Source organism: Agelaius tricolor, unplaced genomic scaffold (assembly GCF_023055355.1).
Source record: "Agelaius tricolor isolate 1412-34295 unplaced genomic scaffold, bAgeTri1.0.p SCAF_15, whole genome shotgun sequence".
NCBI lineage: Eukaryota > Metazoa > Chordata > Aves > Passeriformes > Icteridae > Agelaius > Agelaius tricolor.
Genome location: NW_027269275.1, coordinates 4,756,361 through 4,778,899, shown reverse-complemented (window position 1 = coordinate 4,778,899; position 22,539 = coordinate 4,756,361). Strand labels below are relative to the sequence as shown.

Below are 22,539 nucleotides of genomic sequence, written 5' to 3'. Positions count from 1 at the left end.
GAAAATGAAATTTTTTCTTTCCATCATAAATGTAGCAGCGTGGAGAGTTTTGCCCACTAATCCCTAGTAACACTTTTAGGTTACTAGGTTTTAAAGAAGTCCCAAAGACAGCACTCCCAGGCCTTGTTGAGTCAGAGATGTCACTGTACCTCAAAAAGTACATCTTAGGAATATTAAATAAAAACAATAATAAAGCCAAGTTATCTGGTTGCTTTTAATCATTTGTTCTTATCTTTCCTAAGCATAAGAATGCCTGCACATGTTTTTCAAGTTTTGAGTAAACTTCATACAGGAAAATACAGGGCAAAAACGGTCTATAGACCACAAGGGATATAAATCCTTTATGGGTTCAGTATGGATTTTTTCTATTTGAACATCTGACCCTGTTATGAAAGATTTACATGGAGGAGTAAGTCAAGTATAATCATTTTCAATGATCTGGAATTACTCAGCCTATGTGAAACACTTGTTTATTGCTCTGTTGATGTTTATGTGAGAAACTAATAGATTTTTCTTGAAATATTAATGTGGAACAATAGAAAGGAGTGAAAAAAATATCTGGTTTGTGCTGTTCTGTGTTAAAATTAAATGCTGCATCAAAGGCTAGGGTGTTTTATCAGTGCTGGGAATGAAATGCCTCTGCCTTTCACTGCCCCCACACCCAGCCCTGTCTCAGCAGCCCTGGGGTTGGTGTGGCAGAAGGTCAATGGTTGCAGCTCAGAGTCATGGCTTCTGAAGGCACTAAGGAAATCTTGGGGGTTTAGAGAATCGGATTCCTCCTATCTGTGAGTCCCTCTTAATTCTGAGAAGCGTGGCTGAAATTCACAGCCTCTCCTAAAGGGTGTTGGCTGCTGTGTTGCTGTGTTGTGCCAAACTCCTTGTTGTGCTCTGAGATGAAAGCAGAGTAGACTTTGCTGTCATGAGACATCAATGGCATTACTTAAGACACAGAGACTTTTCTTTTATCCTGTTACACCTGATGTTTTTCAGAGTGTGTGTGACCAGAGGAAAAACACCCCATGCTGAAGCTGTCTAAGGAACCTGACAGTGAAAGAGCAGAGTCACTGATGCTCCTCAGTTCCTGCACTTCAGGGAAGTGCAGTGCTGGTAAAATCAAAGTATTGAGCTGAGCTGGGCCATTTTGTTTACCAAAGGTGCACATCCTCTTCTTTTCCTCTGTCAATTGACTAAAGCTGCCTTACTGGTACTTGTAGGACTTTGTCAGTTACTAACCTCTGGACTTCCTCTTTTTAATGGTTTTTATCTGTTGAGGTGGTTTTACTGAAAGTCACAAAATCCCAGAATCATTGAGGATGGAAAATCCCTCCCAGCCCATGGAGTCCCAGCTGTGCCCGATGCCCACCTTGTCCCCAGCCCAGAGCCCTGAGTGCCACCTCCAGCCCTTCCTGGGACACCTGCAGGGATGGGCACTCCAACACCTTCCTGAGCAGCCTTTCCATGGGGAAATTCCTCCTGATGTCCAACCTGAGCCTGCCCTTGAGGCCATTTCTTCCTGTCCTGAAGAGAAGACAGAGAAAATAAGGAGTCCTGCTCTCCTTTGTGTCCTCCCTGCCTGAAGACATACAGTCCCTAGAACCCCTATTCCAACCAAAAAAAGGGAATCTATCCTAAAAATGTTTAAAACAGATCCTTAAAGTGTAAAATGAAACCAGTTAGAGGTCAAAATATAAGGAAAAAATGTTAATATGGAGGAAAAGTTCAATATCCTCTGAACCTCCATGAAGGACTTAACAGATGTGGGGGAACAGATGTGAATCCTGAGGGCAGCTGGGTGTAGAGACAAGATTATTTTAGGTAAGTAAAGGCAGGTGCTAGAGGTTCTCTATATGTGGCTCTGTGCTGGGCTATGTGAGGAATCAGGATAAGCAGCTGTGAGTGCCTGGAGTTCCTCTGATACAATCAGCCCAGAGCCATATCTGAAGGGTTTCCAAATGCCAGAGCACCAGCACAAGGACATTAAACCCTTAAAAAGCCAGATATTCAATGAATTAGAATTTAAAGACTGGAATCAGACATCAGAAAACCATTGTGGAGAAGTAAATGATATTTAAAGGGCAAGTGGTAAAGAAATATCACTAAATAAAAATGTGAATTCCTCTAATAAAGCTGAAACTGCTGTGATTTTTAATAATCAGAAAAATAAGAGAGAACAAGTACATGAGCAACTGGGAAGACAGGCTGGTGGCTCTGCGATTTTTTGATGAGTTAAACCATGGAGAAAAATTGTCTGGGAGAAAAGCACCAGGGAGCCAAGCTGCATCTCACACCCATGGCAAGGGAAAAAGAGTTGGGGAAAACATTTGCACACAGTAGGACAATACAATGGGAGAAATGTCAAGGAAAATTAGTCATGATTCCATGATGCAAAGAGCTCTTTTATTGTACACCAGTTCATTTATATATATTCTATTTTCAATTTCTATATACTGAATTTTCCAAGCCACACAATCGTCCCACTTGTTTCATTGCACTGCTTTAATTAAAAGCAGCACAAAAACATCCACTTCTGAGTAAATCCCTGTATAAACAGCCTCAGATTTAAATGCTTATCTTATATCAGATTATTGACAGGTTTTGCTAAATTGGTATAAATGGATCTGGGAGCATTTCCAGAGAGATTATAGGGATTCAGTTCATGAAGTGTGTGCTTAAATACTTACATGTGTGCTAATCAATAATGTGTCCATATATCCATGTATAGGGGCCTCACTGTATGAGACACTTCACAGTGTTAATTAAGATTTTACTGTCAAGTACTCCTTGTCATAATTTCTCACTGTTCAGATTTGAAAAGAAAAAAAGAGCTGAAAAAGAGACAAATATTTTTGTCAAAAATTCATTTTGCTCTACTATGAGCTATCAGAAAATTTTGATCTTCAACCATCTAATCATACTTCTATGTTAGGAAAAGAAACAATAAAATATTGCTTTATATTTTCCCTGTTTTGTTTCTTTCAAGCAGGACTTCAGGTTTTCAAGACAAAGTTAGCTCACATTTGAGAGAATTACTATTCCAAATATTTCAGATAGGAACATGACCACCTTCCTGTCTTGTGATTCAGAATCTGTGATTTTATTCCAGTCTCATTGTTTCAATTATATGGAATTATGGATTTAATGTCCTTAATGCAGATATGCTTCAAGTATCTTGATCCTCCACCCCTTCTCCTCTGCAAAATGACTTAGAAATGATAGAAGCCATGGGCTTGATTTTAGCACCTTACCTAGATCACTGAAGACCTGAATTACAGAAAATTCCCAACCTCGATGCTCCAAAAATTAACTTTTCTTCAAGTGTCTACTTCAAAATTCGAGCAAGTGAGGAGGCATCCATGAGAATTGGTTCCTGTGGAAATGGCAGCCTGTGTCTGAGAAGCTGTGAGGATTTCTGCTGAGAGCCGCAGGCATGAGCCAGCCAGCACATATGCCAGCAATAACAGCTCACTATTAATGAAGTGTCTTTTTTTCTGCCCGTAATGAAATTAATTCTTGGCTTTAGAACTCTGCCTCACATCGGGGAAAGTAAATAGAAGATGAGCAGAAATGGCATTTATTCATTAAAATTGCAAAGCAGCAATTAAATCCTTTTCTCCTTTCCTTCTGGATCATCTGCTCTGAAGCAGCTGAAGTGGGGCCCATCTCATGGGTCAGAGTGATAGCACTGATAACTGACCAGGTGATAACAGCCCCATTTTGGACCAGCCTCTGACATCTGGGGACTTGTTTGTATTTGAGCATGTTTGTTTTCAAGAAACAAACCCCCTGGAACAAATCCATGTTGAAGAACAACCTGGAGAAGTCAGGAAGCCCCACCATGGGTGGAGGAAGGCTCTGGATCCCCACATGAGAGAGGAGTTTAAATGGGTGCTCTGTCCCACAGAACAGGGCTTCTCATCTCAGCCGTCACAAACCGACACAGATGCTGAGCTGGGCATCTCCCTTCCTCCTCAGCACATCTTAGATCCAGCCCCAAACTACTCCTCAGGAGATTTTAAGGAAACTGAGGTGTCCAGGAAGGACTCCAGCCCTCAGAGCAGTTTGCTGACAGTCCTCATCCATCTGATATTCAGTGTTACTGGAACACTTCAGCCAAAAGTGCTTGTCAATGGGAGTTAAGTATCATCATCCTCATAACACACTTCTGAACACAAGTGCAAAACAGGGAAGGCATTTTTGAGATCACTCAGCTCCTGTGAAGCCCTGCCAGGACACAGACCCATCACAGTGAATGTTTCATTAGCAACATCTGTTCTTTTTGACATCCCATATTCTACACTTCCTTCCACTTTTCTCCCAGTGACATGGATCTGGCACAGCCACTTTGGTCTGCCCTTTAAACCTTCCCTGTGCTAAGGAATGTCTTTTTTATTCCCTGGTAGACACTCAGATGGTGAAAGGGGCATACAGGACTCCAACAACAAATTGGTTCCATAAGTAGCTGCTGGTATCCTGCAGTGACTCAGTCTGAGCTGGATGAATTAAAAAGCCCAAGGTGATGCTCCTCTACCTCTGCCCCCACATCATTTGCTACCATTCCATATGTTCTATCCTCTTCAAAAAAGGTACATGTCATCCTAAAATAATTAAGAATTTATCTCTTTTCTGGGAATGACAAACATGCCTTATGAAGATGAGGAGCTCACAGTGTGACAAGGATAATTTATCTCATTACTCACATATCAATCATGCAACAGGATAAGGCAAAGGCATGGACAACAGGCCACAGGTGAGGAATTAAATGGGATAATGACACAATTAATATATTGCCTATTAATACAAAACCAGCTTCCCCTGCAGCCACATGGGCAACAATCTGAAAAAAACACCCAAACAAGCAGCAGAACTGAATGATTTTACTGCTGCCCAGTAAATCATTATAAGCTACACTAGTCATAACACCCTGGAATCTTTCTGCCATGTGATATTTTACCTGAATAATAAGTCTGAGATTGGTTTAATAGTTTATTGCTGAAACACTAATTTAATTAAAATATTCTCAGAGTTCTCCTGCAGTAATGCAGTGTGGATTTATATCTACATTCTGCCTGGGGTCTCAGTGAAATTGCATCAGACTTGCCATGTGTGTGGCAATCTAAATCTACAAATGTAAATGCTGAAGCTTCTTGCCTTACCAATTTTTCATCACATCCATCAAAATATTGCACGATAGCATCAGCCTTTTGAAATGGGAGATCTGAAAACTCCAATTTAGTTTCTTAAACAAGGAATTTGTTGAGAGCTACTGCTCCTCAAATAATGCTTTGATACTGATGGATTTTGATTTCTTCTTTTTTGTTTCTCTCTCTTTCTAGTTAAATAAATTTTACCAAGAGATCTCCAATCAGTCTTCTGTCTCTAATGTCCATTTTCTCAGTGTTGAAGCATACAGAAAAGCACTGCAGATGTGTATGGAAAGCATATGGAGACAGGGAAATAGCTGTTATAATACAACATCAGAGGAAACCACCACAATGCTTAAATGGGAGATGGGAACTCAGAACTCAGATCTGCCTATTAGCAGCTACCCAAAACCTCTGACTTTGTGTCATATTTATTAGTGGGTGTTAAATGATGGTACAGGCAGGGAAGAGCTACATTTGCCTTTCTTGGCACCCATAAAGGCTCAGCAGCAGCACTCATCTGTATTAATGGCCAATACAAAACCTTCTGAATTACCCAAAGGCTTAGGATCAGGCCCTGGCATTAAAAGTGCTTTATATTTTTGAAATCACTAGTTAATAAATAAGGGGCCAGCAGATGCTCCAAGAAAACAAAGCAGTATAGTCCCTGGGATTTATTAACCAATAAAACTTGTTGTTATTGTGAACTGCAAATGGTTTCCTCTGTGCAGCTCTTTACATCAGTTTTTTAACAGCTCCTATAGAGAAGAAATCTTTTTTCATTACATTATTGGTGTACCTGGCCCCAGGTAAGTGGACAGAGAAATGTGGGAACATCTGAACTGCTGAGCTCCAGAGGGCAAAGAGTGTACACAAGGAAGAGCAAACAAAGCCCACAGCGTGGAGAAGAGGAAAATTAGCACTTGTTCCAGGAACAATCCTCCTTTTCTGCCTCCTGTTGGGCTGCTGGAGACTGAGACAGCCAGGCTGGTGGGAGGGGAGCAGGGGACAGAGTGTGACCAGAGCAGAATGTCCTGCACTGCCTGATCACACCTCACACAGGGGGGAGAGCTGGGGTTTGTCACCCTTCCCAAGACAAGGCATAATTTCCCTTGAAGGAATTAAAACTGAGTGACTCAAATGGTGAAATATGAGAAATCTCAAAAATAGCCCAAACACTCATCCTCACAAAACAAACCCCTCTCTCAAACTTCTCCACATCTCTAGGGTACTTTAACCCCTTAATCCACTGCCTAAGCATGACTAACTTCCTCAACAGAGGACAAAACATTGCTTTTCACCTGATCAACCTTTCCTGATACAAAATACCAGGCCCAGAAGGACTGTGGCCAACCTACAACTAACAGCAACCAAATCTGCCACCACCCTCCATTCCAGCCTAATCAAGGCCTACTTAGGTTCATCCACCTTATCCATCCTCATCATCCTCATATCCATATACAGAAACAACCTCAATCTTTGTAAAAACCACCAAATCCTAAAAATCATCAATTTGAGGGCCAAAGAGTGCAGAGGGCAAAAGAGTGCACACAAGGAAGTGCAAACAACCAGAGCAAAGCCTACAGCCTGAAGAAGAGGAAAATTAGCACTTGTTCCAGGAACAATCCTCCTTTTCAGCCTCCTGTTGGGCTGCTGGAGACTGAGACAGCCAGGCTGGTGGGAGGGGAGCAGGGCACAGAGTGTGACCAGAGCAGAATGTCCTGCACTGCCTGATCACACCTCACACAGGGGGGAGAGCTGGGGTTTGTCACCCTTCCCAAGACAAGGCATAATTTCCCTTGAAGGAATTAAAACTGAGTGACTCAAATGATGATGAACTTCAAAGATTTAAAACGTGAAGAAAGATGGAGAAATGTTAATGCACAGCCAGCCCCATAAAAATAAAGATGATGAATTTCTCTTCAGTTCGCAAAAGATTTGGGAATTAGAATTATGTGTCTCAGTCATTTCTCCTACTTTTTCTCATTCCTTTTATTAACACATTAAATAATGCCACTCTGGGCAGATCACGCAGTGGCAAAGGGTCTGGGGAGGTGATCTTGGGTAGTAAAACTGGATAAAAAGCAGTCACCATGCATGCATGGGCATTTCTGTGCAAAATATTCTTCCTCAAAATTTGGATTAAAGGGCAAAATTGTGTTCCCAGAAGAGGAAAATTGAAACATTGTCTCAATTATTTCAAGAATACATTTGGTTGTTTTGTCTTTTGAATGTTTCACTTCCATATTATTTATATTTCAAACCACAGTGTATTTTGTTTTCATTAGAAAAAAGTTGACAAATCAGCAGCTTGAAATCATTTTTTTCAGTATTTTTCCTGAAGCAAGAAGTTCAAAAATGCTATTTTTTTCCAACAGTTACCATTTTCCAAAGGAGACAAAATTCTCCAAAGGTCTATTTCAGCACCATTCTGTGCAGCCTGACACAGCTTGATCCAAAGGCCACTGAAGTTAATGAAATTACTTTTGCCGGGTTTGGTAATTTGGGGTCAAGCATTTTACTGACAGAAAGAGACTGAAATTCTACTGTGATAACCTGAACTGGACACTGACCATTGGCCAAAGAGGAGTAGAAGTGCTCCACAACTCAGAAAAGCTCTGAGCTTGGAGAACAGTGGCAAAGCTGGTTCTAGACTCCAAGTGTAGATGGCAGGAGTCAGCAAATGCTGAACTGTTAGAGCTGCACCCCTGAACTGTGTCCAGAGAGCCCTGCAGGGGCTGGAGCGTGTCCAGGGCAGGGAACAGAGCTGGGGAAGGGGCTGGAGCCCCAGCAGGGCCTGAGGGAGCTGGGCAGGGGCTGAGCCTGGAGCAAAGGAGGCTCAGGGGGGCCCTTGTGGCTCTGCACAACTCCCTGCCAGGAGGGGACAGCCGGGGGGTCGGGCTGTGCTCCCAGGGACAGGGACAGGAGCAGAGGGAACGGCCTCAGGCTGGGCTCAGGCTGGGCACCAGCAGGAATTTCCCCATGGAAAGGCTGCTCAGGCCTTGGCAGGGGCTGCCCAGGGAGCTTGGCAGTGCCCATCCCTGCAGGTGTTTAAGGAAAGACTGGACATGGCATTCAGTGCTCTAGGCTGAGTGACAAAGTCACAGGTTGGACACTTTTCCAACCAAAATGATTCTGGGATTCCCTTTCTGATCTCCTGAAGTGTCTCAAGGGGTGGGGAGTGAAAGAGCTTCTGCTTGTGTTTGAGGAGATACTGCAAAAATGCCACTGCTGCCTTTTTCAGAAACAGCTCCTTGAATGTTGCCAGCTCTCAGGAGTGTGTGTGAGTGTAAAACTGGTACTTGCCATTATTGATTGGCAATCAAAACCCTTCATGTAGGAATTGTGGCTACACCAGACTTGTGTTGCTTCTGGTGAAAATAAAATTTGTTGAACTTCCTCTCATTGGCATCACCCCATTATTTGCAGTGCTGTGGTTTGTGTTTTCCTCCCTGTGAAGTGCAAAGGTTTTTGCTGCAGCTGCTTCTCCTCAGCAGCATCCAAATCCCCTGCTTGGCTTTTCCTTTCATGCAAAGGCTTTTGCTTGTTTACAGCGCTTTCTTGGCTGCCACTGTCTCACAGGAGTGCCCTGCATTGCCCCAATCCCTGCTAACACACAGGTGCTCCTCTTGTGCAAAGCAGCAAAAATTCTCTGTGGGAACCACCCATGTGCTGCTTCTTGACCTAAAGGAGCCTGGAGACAGTCTGGCTACAGCTCTTTATCTCCCTCCACTAATGGGAGGGTGTCCCAGAGGTGGTAGAGGGGCTGGGTGTGGGAATAACCAGGAAAAGCTGAGCCACACCCACCCATCCCACTTGTAGAAAAACCAGCAGCATCACAAAATCACTATCACAAAAAGCACCATCACAAAAGCATCTCTGGTGCTTTCACAGTAGACATGAAATACCTTAAAAAGGTATTATTATTAATTATTATTACCTTAAAAAGGTATTAAAAGTGGAGAACACTCAGAGTAAGCAGCAGTTAAACATCTGCTTTCATGCATGTCCTGAGACAAAAATCACACTGAATAAGCTCTAAAAATACACAAGTCCAGTTATCCCAGAACCACAGTTGTGTGAAAATTCACTAGGAAAATTCAGTATCTGTTCAAACTGCCCAGCTTGCAATTTTGCCACAAGACTTACACTTGGGCCAGACCTCCCACTGAAGCTTAGATCAGTTTTCAGGTTTACATAAAATTGCTGTGGTGATTCTGAGGGCTTTGTGCTTTGTAATTCTAGGTATTAGATTGTCAGCTTGTAGAAAACTGTACAGCTCAGCTTCACTGGTTTTGGTGAAATGATGCTTATTTACACCAGGTGAAAATCAGGCTGGAATGTATAAGCCTACATGAGTGAGAACAAAAGGGCTTCATAATCCGGAGTTTGCAAAACAAAAAGCTCTCTGCTTTGCACAAAGAACTTTGGATTTGAATTATCTCATGCAAAGTGAGCATAGTTGGCTGCACAGACACTGAAGCCTGTACTTTTGGCTTGCCAGACTCAGAAGGCTTACAGACCTGTGAGAGGAATCCCTCCTAATAATTCTTAGAATAGATTCAAGTCATATTTAGAACAAAACTAGCTCTGGGAGAAAGGCAAGCAAAACCCAGCTGTGGCTCATTCATTACTTGTATTCATAGAATTATTAAAGCATAAAACAAGAAAAAAAAAAATCATCCCTCAACAGACCAGTGGGGAATTGTTATCATCTTACTAGAAGCCTCTAGAATAGCAGGATTTAAGGAATAAAGAGGGCTTTTTAAAATTGAAAATTGCATGTCTGGTAAGCAGAGAATTTCAAGGCAATGAACAAAGGCAGCTGGAGGATGTTACAGCCCTGTAGGATCGTGGCTGCAGTGCAGAGATTGAACAAAACAAAAAGCTATCACCCAAAAAGGCAGTGGCCAAAATAGCATCTATGAGGGACAGGTACATCTGGCTGGTGTCTTGGCACAGGGGCACAAAAAGGCACAAAGATGTTTCATCAGCTTCATTCCCTTCCTCTTCCAAATCCAATTGGCTTCAGAATTCTTTATTGCAAATTTTCTTTGAGGTGATATTTCCCAGAGTGAGAGAGAGGATCCTTCCAGTCAAAATAAAAAATAAGAGCCCAGCTCTGTCACCCTCAGTGGGAGATTGTGTTTCCTTTCTCCCATAGGCTCAGCCAGATACCTCCTGCCTCTCTCAGTGTCCCTCTGGCTGATCCTGCTCCTTGTCTCTGGCACAAACTCCACTCCTAATGGCACAGCGTGATTCAAACTGAGAATTTCAGAAGGAGGAAAAGAAAATAATGGACTCTGCTGACTTTTAAGTTGTCTTGTTAGTGAAATTCAGGCACAAGAGACCCACAGTCACAGACTGCACGAGCTGATTTTCATGCAAGCACCTGCATGGGCAAACACTTGTATTTTGAAAATCCAAGCCCCATGTGGCAGGCTCTCCAAGGCCTGTGCAACCAGGGACATGCATTAAAATACCTGTAGTAAGGACTACTTAAATTGGAATGATATGCCAAATATACAGGCCCTTTGAAAACCTGATTTCATGTGTCAAAATTCAATCTCTTTTAATCTACCTTTTTAAAAAAAAAAACAGTTGGGTTTCCTAAAATGAAACTCAGAAGCCTGTGATTTCTGGCTAGAGAGGCAGCAACATTCTCCCAGCAATTGAGTCAATTCTCTTTAAGAGTCATGACTGTTTGCATAAATGGAAATGACAGTTTATAGGTAAATCCTACCCAGTGTGGAGTCCATTCATTTTAAATGTTATGCTCAAAAGGCCACAGCAGCATAATAATGTGAAGGCAGGCATGGAGCCTCCAATAAAGCTGCCCCCACTGGGTCAGTGCCATTGCATGGTGTGCTCTGGCTATTCCAGAGTGATTAGACACTGGGTGGTCAATCAGAGCTCAGCCTGTCTGTCAGAACTATCACACCTGAAGGCCACAGGTGTGACTTTTACAGAGCTGCTTCTGGTCTCCATTCTCAAAGGGTGTAATACCCATGTGCCTTGATGAGGAAGCTGTTCTCATTCACTCAAGCATTTCTTAAAGTGACTCTTCTGCACACAGCGTCTCACACGTTGGGTATTTATTAACAGTACTCCCCTGGTGCTCATACCTCAAGGCAGAACTGACTTTATTTTTTTTTTTCCTTCTCTCCTGTGGTCATGGAGACAATGCAGTAGGAGCTCTGCTGCTTACAGATTTCCACTTGCACAGTCTTATCACTTGATGGCAGATGGTTTGGGGGAATCTTAGGGAGAAAAGAGCTCTGCTAATGTCACCATTGTATCTTGAACTTTAGTCTTTCCCCACTGTATGTTATTTGTTAGCAAAACATGGACACCAGAGCAGCAGAGCAGCCTGTCTGAACTGAGAGAGCAGCTCTCCTCACCCAGGGAGACAAACCACAAATAGCTGTGTTTTGTATATCAGATGGAAGAAAAAAAACCAAACCAGCCACCCAGCTTCCCCAAAACACTCCCTTTTAGTAGTTCTGCAAATCATAGAGTCAGTAAATGGAGAAAACCTGTTATATTATTGAGTCTAAACATGAATCCAGCACCACCATGTTCATCACCAAACCATATTCCCAAATGTCACATCCCCTGCCTTTTGAACTCTTCAGGGATTTTGGTTCCACCACTTCCCTAAACAGCCTGTTCCAAAAGCCAGGGGTTAAATGCTTCTTAGTAACAAAGTTAAATATAAAAGAATGGGTTTAGAGAAAGGAGTCCCAAATCCATTCCCCCCTCCAGAAAAAAAAAAACAAAACCAAACAAAACAACCAAAAAACCAAACAACAGCAACAAAAACCAACCAAACAAAAAAACCCAAAAAAACCAAAACCAAAACCCACATGAGTAAGAGCAGAAAAGTAGTGGCACAAGGGACCAAGAGGAGTGTAGCATGCACAGGAGTTGCACAGTTCTGCACAGAACAGGCAGCATTCCTTGGGGTCAAACAGCACCAAGGCCCAACTATTACCCAGCATGGCTGCAAGGGTGGCCAGTGTGGAGCACCACCCTCAGCCTGGGGTCTGCACAGAGACCAGAGAGCATCTCAGCCTTGGCAACCACCCAGCTGTGCCAGTGCAGAGCTCTCCCAGGGCAGTTAAGGGTTAAGCCCTTCTGGAACACCCCAGGTGCCATCAGGTGCTGCTGCTGCTGTGGCCTCCCTGGGATGAGCTGTTCCTGAAGCCCAGACACCAGCTCAGCCCCAGGAGGGGATGATGGTAATGCAGCTTGGAGTTTATGGATAAGTTTAGGGTTTTTTCCTTCATGGGCAGCTGGGTTTTTTTTGGTTGGTTGGGTTTTTGACACATGGCAACTTCTTTAGCAAAATCCATTAGTGCCAAGGAGCTGCCTCAAACAATATCTCTCATCTCTGTTACAAAAAACTTCTGAACTTAATCACAGTATTTTTGTGTTCCCCTGTGATTTCAAGTCCATCTTAATGGTTTAGGAATGGTGCTGAAGGCTTCACAAACCTAGGGGGTTTGCATAATTCTTGAGTGTATTTAAACCACATCTCCAAAGGAAGCAAAGTCTGATTTAAATATGTAGGAGCACAACAGAATTGCACTGATGTCCCAGCAGAGAACTTGAGAGAGACACAAACACCAATCCCATTAAGATACAGAACTCAGCCAGGAGTCCAACCCACTTTTATGAACTCTGACTGCTCCTTTCAAAGTTATTTTAGCCCAGACAAAGTCAGCACTGCTCACCATAACAACTCATGGTTTCATACATGCAGAGGACAGGCCACTTTTGGCATTTCTCTACTTTATGTAGGACTTTGAATTATTTTCTGGGGATCTTGGGGGAATTTTTCCTGACTGGAGTTAAATGAACTGCAGTAGCTCCTGTCCTAAGCAGAAATTGGTTGTGTGAGAAAATAACAAATCTCTGTAAATTCTCTGGTCCAGTCACTGACAAAACCTTTGGTTTCTGTTTTTAGGCAGGACTGGGTTTAGCAAAGTTTGGACTCACTGAACATGTCCAGGCAATCCAAACCATCTTCCAAGGAACACAGGAGGGCTGTAGAGATTCTTCACAGTATTGTGGCAGGACACCAGCACCAATCCTATATATGTTCATTTTTCTATTTGATGACTGCAGCTGAGTTTTACCAGTGACATTCAGGAAACAAATCACAGCCTGTTTGGTTTTGTACTGGACTAAAAGTCTGTTTTCCCATAGAATTATCCAATTGACAAATTTTTGCTAGAGGCTCAGAGGAGATTTTTACATGACCAGGAGGAGATTGTTATTGCAGTCAATTCTTTTATGAAATTGTGAAACAGGCATCATCAATATTTAATGTGAGTAAAATTATAGCTGTTTTGTACTAAAATTCATGTATACAAATTAGCACTAAAGGAGACTCTTCTGCCTTCTGAAAGATTTTAAAAACACAGTCTCAGAGTACAAGTCACTTCCACTGAGGGTCTTCAAACTGGAAACAAATATTTATTGCAGAATACTAATAATATGTTTACACTTAGTGACTGTTTCAGAGAACTGTCAGATGCTTCTCTTTCTCTCCAGAAAAAGGCATTTTTCATCCATAAATAAAGATGCAGAAAGTATTGCCAGAAATTTGGTGTGCATTGCTATGATTTCAGATTAGGCACGTTCCTGTTAAAAATGGGACAAATCTGACATTCCTTGCCAAAGGAAAACAATCTCACAGAAGTGGATGTGTGTTCACTTAGGAGATCTCCAGACCTTCAACTATTTTGTGATTTTGTGAATATGAGGAAGAGAAACTCTTTTCTATACTGCCAGGAAAGCCAATATATTAATTTGTTTTCACAGACTCATAATGTTGGGGCTTTTTTGTCATCTCAAATCAGAATAAAAACAAAGTTATGAAACATTTTATTTTGATCATCAAAATGTTTCAGACTGACAAAATATGCTGCATTGTACTCTAATAGAGTAACACAATCTACTGATCTTACTAAATATTTCAGTATGCTGAAAACCCCAATGAAGGCAGCAAATCCCATGCACCATTTTTATTTATTATCTTTCTGCATAAACCTTTCCACTGGAAATTGTTCCCCCCCATAGTTTGCAGGTAGTTTTTATTGAGGAATACATTTAATGCAAGCAGCTTGGTGGCATTGAGGTGTGAGTGGCTCCTGGATGGACAGACAGGGAAGGTTCTTTAGCAGATTTTTGTGTTTTCCTTTTTTTCCTTGCTTTTTTAGTTTGGGGTTTTGCTTCATTTGTTTGGTTATTTTTTTTGTTTGGATTTGGGGTGGTTTTTTTGTGTGGCCAGGAGTTTGGGTTTTTGGGGTTTTTTTGGTTTTTTTTTGTTTGGTTGGTTTTTGGGTTTTTTTTGGGGAGGAGGAGGGGTTTTGTTTGTTTGGTTTGGTTTTTGTTTTTGGGATTTTTTTTGGTTGCTTGCTTTTGGGGATTTTGGGGGGTTTGGGGTTTTTTAATTTGTTTTGGTTTGGGGGTTTTGTTGGTTTATTCTTTTTTTTGGGTTTTTGGGAGGTTTGACTGGTTTGGCTTTTTCTGTTTTGAAGATACTTGGAGATAAATAATTCTATCTAAATGGACACAATAAAAGAGAAGAAACTGCTGGCTGAGATAGAAGGAAATGGGTGGCAGAGCAGGTACCACAGGTCTCCCAGGGAGGTTTGCCTTCCTAACCAAATCTTCTTTCCCTGCAGCTTCCAGCACCCAGCAACAGGAGCCTGGGCCAGTGGTGCAGCAGCAGCTCCGAGTCCTGGCTGCAGCTCAGGGACAGAAAGGTCCATTGCCAGCTGAGGGAACATGGCAATTCCCTGGACCAGAGGAGCCTGTGGGTAATGGAACTAGCTAACACATGCTGCTCCATCATGCTGTGTGTGCAGCATCACCCCAGAGCTGCTGGAGCAATGGGAGCAGCTCCATGAATCCTCCCTTCCCTGGGTGGATCAGCCACAGTGCCACGCAAAGCCACGTCCATCTCCTGCACACTTTCCTATTTTGTTACACAATTCCTTGTTTCTAACAGCCTGCAGCTAAGCCTGGGTTTATTTGTCTTTCTCAATTATCACAGACCACTGCATGCAATAATCCTTTTATACATTCTTGTAATGAGATCATAAAATATGACCGGTTCCTTGCTGAAATGTATATTTATCCAATTAAGAAATAGATAACTACTAGTATTTATCATTAATTACTATCTCCCAGATACAGGGCAGGCATTTGCATTTTATGACATGCCATCAATAAGTAAATGCAGAGCCAAGCTCATCTCCTGCAATTACTAAAGGTGCACCTCACCCAAATCGTGCCTCACTTCAGGCACCTGTATTAAATAAATGTGTGGTAAAGCACACAATGGGGGTGTGGGACACGTTTAGATTGCCAGTGTCGCAGGCAAATCACAGGCATGGCACTCCTGCTGCTGTGCCACTGGTGACCCTGCACAGCTGTGCTGCTTCCCCACCTCCCCTGTGGTGCTCTCCTGTTCCTGAGAGCTCTCCTGCTCCTCAGAGCCCAGTCAGACTAAAGCTGGATAGAGATGTTTTCCTCAGAGCAGTGTCAGCCAGCAGCAGGGAAAGCCCTGGGGTAGACACAGTCACGCTGAGCAAAACCAGCTTATTTCATTCAGGGAAGTGGCAGAAGCAGTTCTGACACCAGCTCTCCTCTGCTGGTAAAAGTTGCACCCAGAGCAGAGCATTTTTTAGCAGAGCAGCCTGTCTCCTTGGTGAATGGCTGAAAGACTGGGATTCAGTGCATTCTGTCTGCTGCTTTGATTATCAATTTTCCCAGTAAAGACCAGGTAGTGACAGAGGACATGATAAGAGCACTGATTTATTGCTCCCCTCTGCAGCTCTCCCAGTATATATCACAGCAAGCCTTTGCTAAAGGGACTTGCTCAGAGGCCTAAATAAACCCAGTGTTACAAAGTTAGGGCTTTGTCTACACACAACAGTTCAATTTCTTTAATTACATCATAAACTGTATTGATAAAAATGTTCCTTTGCTGCTATGATACACTCTCAAATATTTAATATGCTCAGCTGGTCTGAGGCAGCTTCACAGGGGTAGAACTAAAAACATACCAAATAAAAAATGATATCATTGCATTTTATAAGTTGTTCACACTAAATTAGGTTCTTGCAGAGAAGGTTTAAGAGCTAAAACAAACAGGGAAAAGAAATTCTCCTGCAGAAGAGAATACAAGTAGATAAAAATTAATTTTTGATGTCCACCATGGAGTGACAGGTAGAAGACCAAGTACTACAACACAGAGAAAATAACCTAGTTGTTCCTTCCTAAACAATGGAGCATCATGTGCAAAAAATTCTCTTGGAAAGGCAGACAAACCTAGAGAAGCACTGGAAAGTTTTCATCTTGGTCTTTGGAAAGTGAAGAACTCACCCTGCTTTTTCAGCTCAGATTGAAGTCAGAGATAGTCAGAGCTGTCTGAAACTCTGCTTCTTCCCAAAACCAGACAAGAGGAGAGGACTGGCAGGGTAAACTGTGGCTCCTGGAGGTGGCAAGAAAAAGTTGGAAAGGATGGAATATGTAACATAACTCTGTTCTCTCACTGTAATTTAGCCAAACAGATCGTGCACTTTGCTTGAGAACTCAGACAAATGCCAGATGATGATAATGAATTTGTAGTCCAGCCATGCAAAATCTTTTTTTTTTTAGTTTTGTCAAATTTTTAATTAAAAGTATTTCATTTTTGAAATGTGGTTTATCAACATCTTTCAGAAAAAATGCAGTCAAAACTGCAGGGCAAACAGACTGTCAGGAAACATTAGGTTGTATGTGCCAATCTGGACACAGTCCTATTGTCACTGGAAGAAAGAAAATCCCAATTTCCCTCCAAGATGAATATTTGGTACACATGGATTCAGAGGAACCAGAATGAGACCAGACTCTGAGACTTCTGCCCTTATTATGAGATTTGCTATACCAGACATCAAAATAAAATTAGAACAAAACCAGTGTTTGCTATCAAGGATATTTACCAAAAACTTAATCAGAGAAAACAGGGGCTCTAAGAAGGAGGAATTTAATTGATCCAAATGTCCTGATTTGTACTGGATAAGGACCTAGAGGTTTATAAACATTGTGGGTACTCCCTGGTGAGAAAGAGAGAACCCAACTCAGCCTAAACAACATTGTGACTTAGAGATTCTCTCTGCCTGTGCTTTTGGATGAATGGAGTGCAAAGTATGCACACCTGGCATGCAGAGACTGAGCTCCTGAGGAAAGGAGCCACTGCAGAAGCAGAAGGACCCATTGAAAGCATTACTGTCCTGTTTATTGCCCAAAGAATTGAAAAATGCTGATAATGTCTTTTTCAGAGTGTTTCTTTCATTGTAATGGATTCAAACACTCCATGCTACTGACTAGCTTAACATCCTTTGACTTCCCAGCTGCACAGTGGTCCAGTTTCAAAAAGAATATTTTAGATTCTGTTGGTTAGAGTCTCCGAGGTGCCTGCTGCTTTCTTCTCTCTTTCACTCCCTCCTTCCCCATCTCCCTTTTGCAACATTTCCCTGATGCTCCTGAGTGCAAAACTGAGTCCTTAGACCTTGGAGCTACATCTTCAAAGAGCAGGAGAGGGGAGAGGAAGAGCACAGAGGAGAAGCAGTGTGAGAAATCCACCCCACTCATCTGCTCCAGCTCATTTTCATTTTTCCTTGCCTTAGTTTCCTGCATGTTGGAGAAACACTCCCAGGCATCAGACCTTGATCTCCTGATCCAGAATTTAATCACCAGAATTTAGCTATGAATTCTACTCCTAAATAGAAGGTGATCTACCCAAGGTCTTTTTATTTTTGGCACTTCTCTGATGGGACTGGTGATGCCACACTTGCTCTAGAAGCAAAATACTCGCAGGGTTTTCTGCTCTCAAGGTTATCCCCCAACCACTGCTGTGTATTCCACCACTCACACTGAATTTAATTCCATTCCACTTTCAGCTAAGACTTGAAGTTTTAGTGCCCCATAAGGACTTACTATCAGTGAAATAAAAATCTTCAAGAGGAGTGGGCACAGCAGTCAGAATTACACAGAGGAAAGCCTGCAGAGAGCACTGCTGTGTACACCCATGCAAGAACAGGGACCATGGCCCAGCTTGTCAAACAAACAACAGCTCAGGTCAATTTGCAGCCAGGAGAGAAATCTCTGATGGAGCAATCTGAGGTTTTGCAAAGCTCAGTGTTGCTGGTACACAAAATGCTGCTCTCCCTATCCATTCATCTCCAAATCAGTGTTCCGTGGCTCTCAGCACAGGTATCAGAAGCAAAGTGGTTTTGTGAAGTGATCCCTTGGCTGAGAGCCAAAACCTCCTAAGTGCTATTCTTACAAATGCATTATGGCAAGCTGGGCTTTTAGGCAAATCATGAATCCCAACCACATCACTCTCCCTATTTGCAAAACTGGGAAATAAAAGGCACTTCCAGATTTTCACAGAGTTCTTTGAAATCCATGCCTTGAGAGGTTTGTAAGAGCATTTGATAGTAATGATTACTATTGTTAGTTAACTCATGGGACAACTGAGAACAGCCACTAGTTAATATTTAAAGGCAATATGAATTGTGTTTATCTCCAGGGCATGAGTTAAAGGGTGTCTTTGACCTCCTGTCAGCGCTTGTTATAGACGAGAATATTTCAAATAATATCTGGCAGATAATAGTTGTGTCTTGGCCATTTTCCAGTATAAATACTTGCATTTCACTCTTTAAAATTCAGTGAATTATGTTATTCTTCAGTACATGCTTCATATTATTGTAGGATGATTTTGAAAAATATAATTGCTCTTCTTGATATCTCCTATTTACATTTGATAGTGGTGTAGGGTCAAAATCTGCTCTCAGTGCCCATACAACTCCAGAAATATGCACATGAAAAGCAGTGGAGTTTCCTGGTTGTAATCAAAATCATAATTTGTTAAACTGAAATGGAATTCTATGGTCTTACAAATGAGCATAAAAGGGGGAAGGGAGCACAGACTGGAAGAGTGACCAACAACACCTTCTGAAGGGCAGGAGAGCACAGAGTGCCTTGAGCTTTGTGACCACAGTTCTACAGGCAAGGAACAGCCTCCTGTGAGCCCCCCAGGAAGGGGATGGGTGCTCATTCTGGGGCCTCTCCTTTCAGAGAATAGAATTGTTAAGGACTTGAAGATCATCCAGTCCAACAATCAACCCAGCACCACCACCATCTACTTAGGTTTTTGAAAACATGGTGATTCCATCACCTCCCTTGGCAGCTTGCTCCAAAGCTGGACAACTCTTCCATGAAGAATTTTTCCTAATACACAATCTAAACCTTCCTGGGTACAACTTACGGCCATTTCCTCCTCACCTGCCACCTGGAAAAGGCAACAGCAGCATTTTTGCAGTATCTCCTCAAACACAAGCAGAAGCTCTTTCACTCCCCACCCTTTGAGACACTTCAGTAGATCAGAAAGGAATCCCAGAATCATTTTGGTTGGAAAAGTGTCCAACCTGTGACTGATGCTCACCTTGTCACCCAATCTAGAGCACTGAATGCCACGTCCAGTCTTTCCTTAAACACCTTCAGGGATGGGCACTGCCAAGCTCCCTGGGCAACCCCTGCCAAGGCCTGAGCAGCCTTTCCATGGGGAAATTCCTGCTGGTGCCCAGCCTGAGCCCAGCCTGAGGCCGTTCCCTCTGCTCCTGTCCCTGTCCCTGGGAGCACAGCCCGACCCCCCGGCTGTCCCCTCCTGGCAGGGAGTTGTGCAGAGCCACAAGGGCCCCCCTGAGCCTCCTTTGCTCCAGGCTCAGCCCCTGCCCAGCTCCCTCAGGCCCTGCTGGGGCTCCAGCCCCTTCCCCAGCTCCGTTCCCTGCCCTGGACACGCTCCAGCCCCTGCAGGGCTCTGGTGGCCATGACAGGCCCAGCAGCGGCCGCAGGCCTCGAGGTCCCTCAGCGGGGCCAGCCCAGGGGCCGGGCCCTGCCCTGGGCCTGCTGCCACCCCAGGGCTGGCACAGCCCAGGTGCCACTGGCCTCTGGCACTGCTGCCTTTGTGCCCAGCCCTGTCCCCAGCACCCCCAGGGCCTTTGCCACCAGCAGCTTTCCAGCCCCTCTTGGCCAGCCGGTGTTTAGCACCCCAGTCCCACCCCAGCCTCATTAGAATGACCTGGACATGCTCTCAGCCCAGCTCACATTGTCAGGGACAACAGGCAGTTCTCGTGTGCATAACGTCATGGAATGACTCTTCTTGAAAAAATAACTGTTGTCTGATCATCCTTGAAAGCTCTGATTTAGGCAATACTATCACATGCTGCCTGTAAAAGGGGGTGTTCAGAGGTAAGCAGGGCTCACCTGTCACAGACATCTTTTATGAAAAATCCTTTCCTTAGGATTTTTTCTCCTGAGAAGCTGAGAGGCCTCAGGAACAAACTGTAACCAATGGTTATCTGCTGCTGTGGAATGCAACAGGTGCATCTGGGATTGGCTCATGTGGTTGTTTCTAATTAATGGCCAATCACAGTCAGATGGCTCAGACTCTGTCTGAGACACAAACTTTTGTTATCATTCTTTCTTTTTCTATTCTTAGCCAGCCTTCTGATGAAATCCTTTCTTCTATTCTTTTAGTATAGTTTTAATATAATATATATCATAAAATAATAAATCAGCCTTCTGAAACATGGAGTCAGATCCTCATCTCTTCCCTCATCCTCGGACCCCTGTGAACACCATCACCCTCACCCCCTCATTCTCCCCCTGCAGTGGGGAGGGTGCAAGGGAAGCAATATGAGCTGTGCAGAGATGTGTTTTATCACCCAGGAAGCCATCAAGAAACCCTTGTGGAAGATGAGACCATATGTGAGCTACGACAGTGTGATGTATGAGTCATGTTGCTGAAATCAACTCTTGGATTCCACAGTGCCATTTGAAGGGACAAAACCATTATTTTCTTTAGCCATTCAAGCAAGGGAAACACACTAACTCAATTGCCAGCACAGCTACCAGAAGGATATTGTGTATTCCTTTTAGTATTCAAGACATTGCTCTAGTGCCTTATTCATAGGAAATTCAGCATCTCTTTTGAAAAAAGCAAAACAATTACTTTGTCTCCATTTTAATTTGGAAGGAGTCCAAATTAAGCTATTATGAGAGATAAATGATATAATGAGAGCTGTATGCAATTTACAGAAAAAAAAAAAATGAACAAGCAGAATGACCTCTCAAATGTTTGCATTTTTCTTTTTTGAACTTACTGAAATTTTAATGTTCTAGGTAGCAAAGTCAAGTTTCATATTCAGCTTTCCTGTTAATGTCAACATGCACATGACAGGTTCCAACTAAGCAGAAAAATAGGACATTAGGATGCCAACCTAGCATTCCATTATTATCAAGAATAAATGAACTCAAGTTACACAGAGGTTCTATATTAACTGTTTCCAGCATACACTTCTATGAACAGTTCTGTCTCACAGGAATGTCTCTGTCTGGCAAATATTAGGTATTCTGGCAGTGAAAAAAAAAGTATGAGAGCCTTTGCTTTTTCAGAATAACATTTGTGATACTATAATTTTGAACAGAAAGATATTTGAGGTACTGGTGCAAACATGGGATCATGGACCTACATTCCCAAACCTTTGGAGCAGTAAAGTCCTCAAGCTCCCAGCAAAGGTCATCCTCGATTTTGCAGCTTCAGGCTTTTAATCCCAAGTAAGCCAATCAGATTCATATTAACTGATGAACATATTATGTTAATGAGCATAATTATGCTAATTAACATTCCTTCAAGGAATCCTCCTTCTTGATTCATTACTCAGATAGTATCATCTGAGACCAATAGAAATGTTTTGAAAGACTCAATTAACCCCTCTGAGGCAATCCCAGGCCTCAACAACTTGGCTTTCAATGCCACCTTTCCTGTGGATTCCCAGAGTTGCACCTGCCTATGGTCATTGTTTCACTTGGAATTCTCTGCCTTTTTCAGATTCTTAATTTTCTTTCTCACAGGGACTTCAGCTTTGATTGGAAAAAAGAAACAAACCACAAGGATTCACCAAAAATACAAAAAACCACCCACAACCTACAGGAAAGCCCTATAATCATGCTTTATTTCAGAATCCCTCTGCATTTCTTTGCAAGAACCAATATCTTGATTCAGTGATGGTGGCAGTGGTTCTGCAGACTGTCCCAGAGGAATCATCTCCTGAACAAGAAGGGGAAGCACTAAAATAGCAGGAAAGCTGCCAGAGCCTGCCTGCACAGGGCTGGAGTGCTGGGGCTGTCCTGGGCCTAGCCCTGGACTGGCACTATCCTGACCAGTGGATGCAGGATTCCATAGCAAAAGGATTGCCTACTACAGATATTCTCTATCACACAGCTCCTGATCCAACATGATCACACCCATTCCTGACCTCCTGCCTTCCCTCTG

At 42.9% G+C, this 22,539-nt stretch overlaps 2 long non-coding RNA genes across 2 annotated transcripts in view; both read right to left on the bottom strand.

Moving 5' to 3' along the window:
• Positions 1–3,393, bottom strand: part of LOC139596207 (uncharacterized) — a 41,066-nt gene extending 37,673 nt beyond the window's left edge. The window contains exons 1-3 of the long non-coding RNA XR_011681273.1: positions 3,246–3,393; positions 2,682–2,825; positions 1,364–1,518 (exon numbers count right to left, since the gene is read on the bottom strand). This is a non-coding gene — a long non-coding RNA (uncharacterized lncRNA). The remainder of the gene's footprint in view (positions 1–1,363; positions 1,519–2,681; positions 2,826–3,245) is intronic.
• LOC139596208 (uncharacterized) overlaps positions 1–22,539 on the bottom strand; it is a 182,068-nt gene that overhangs the window by 93,198 nt on the left and 66,331 nt on the right. The window lies entirely within an intron of this gene.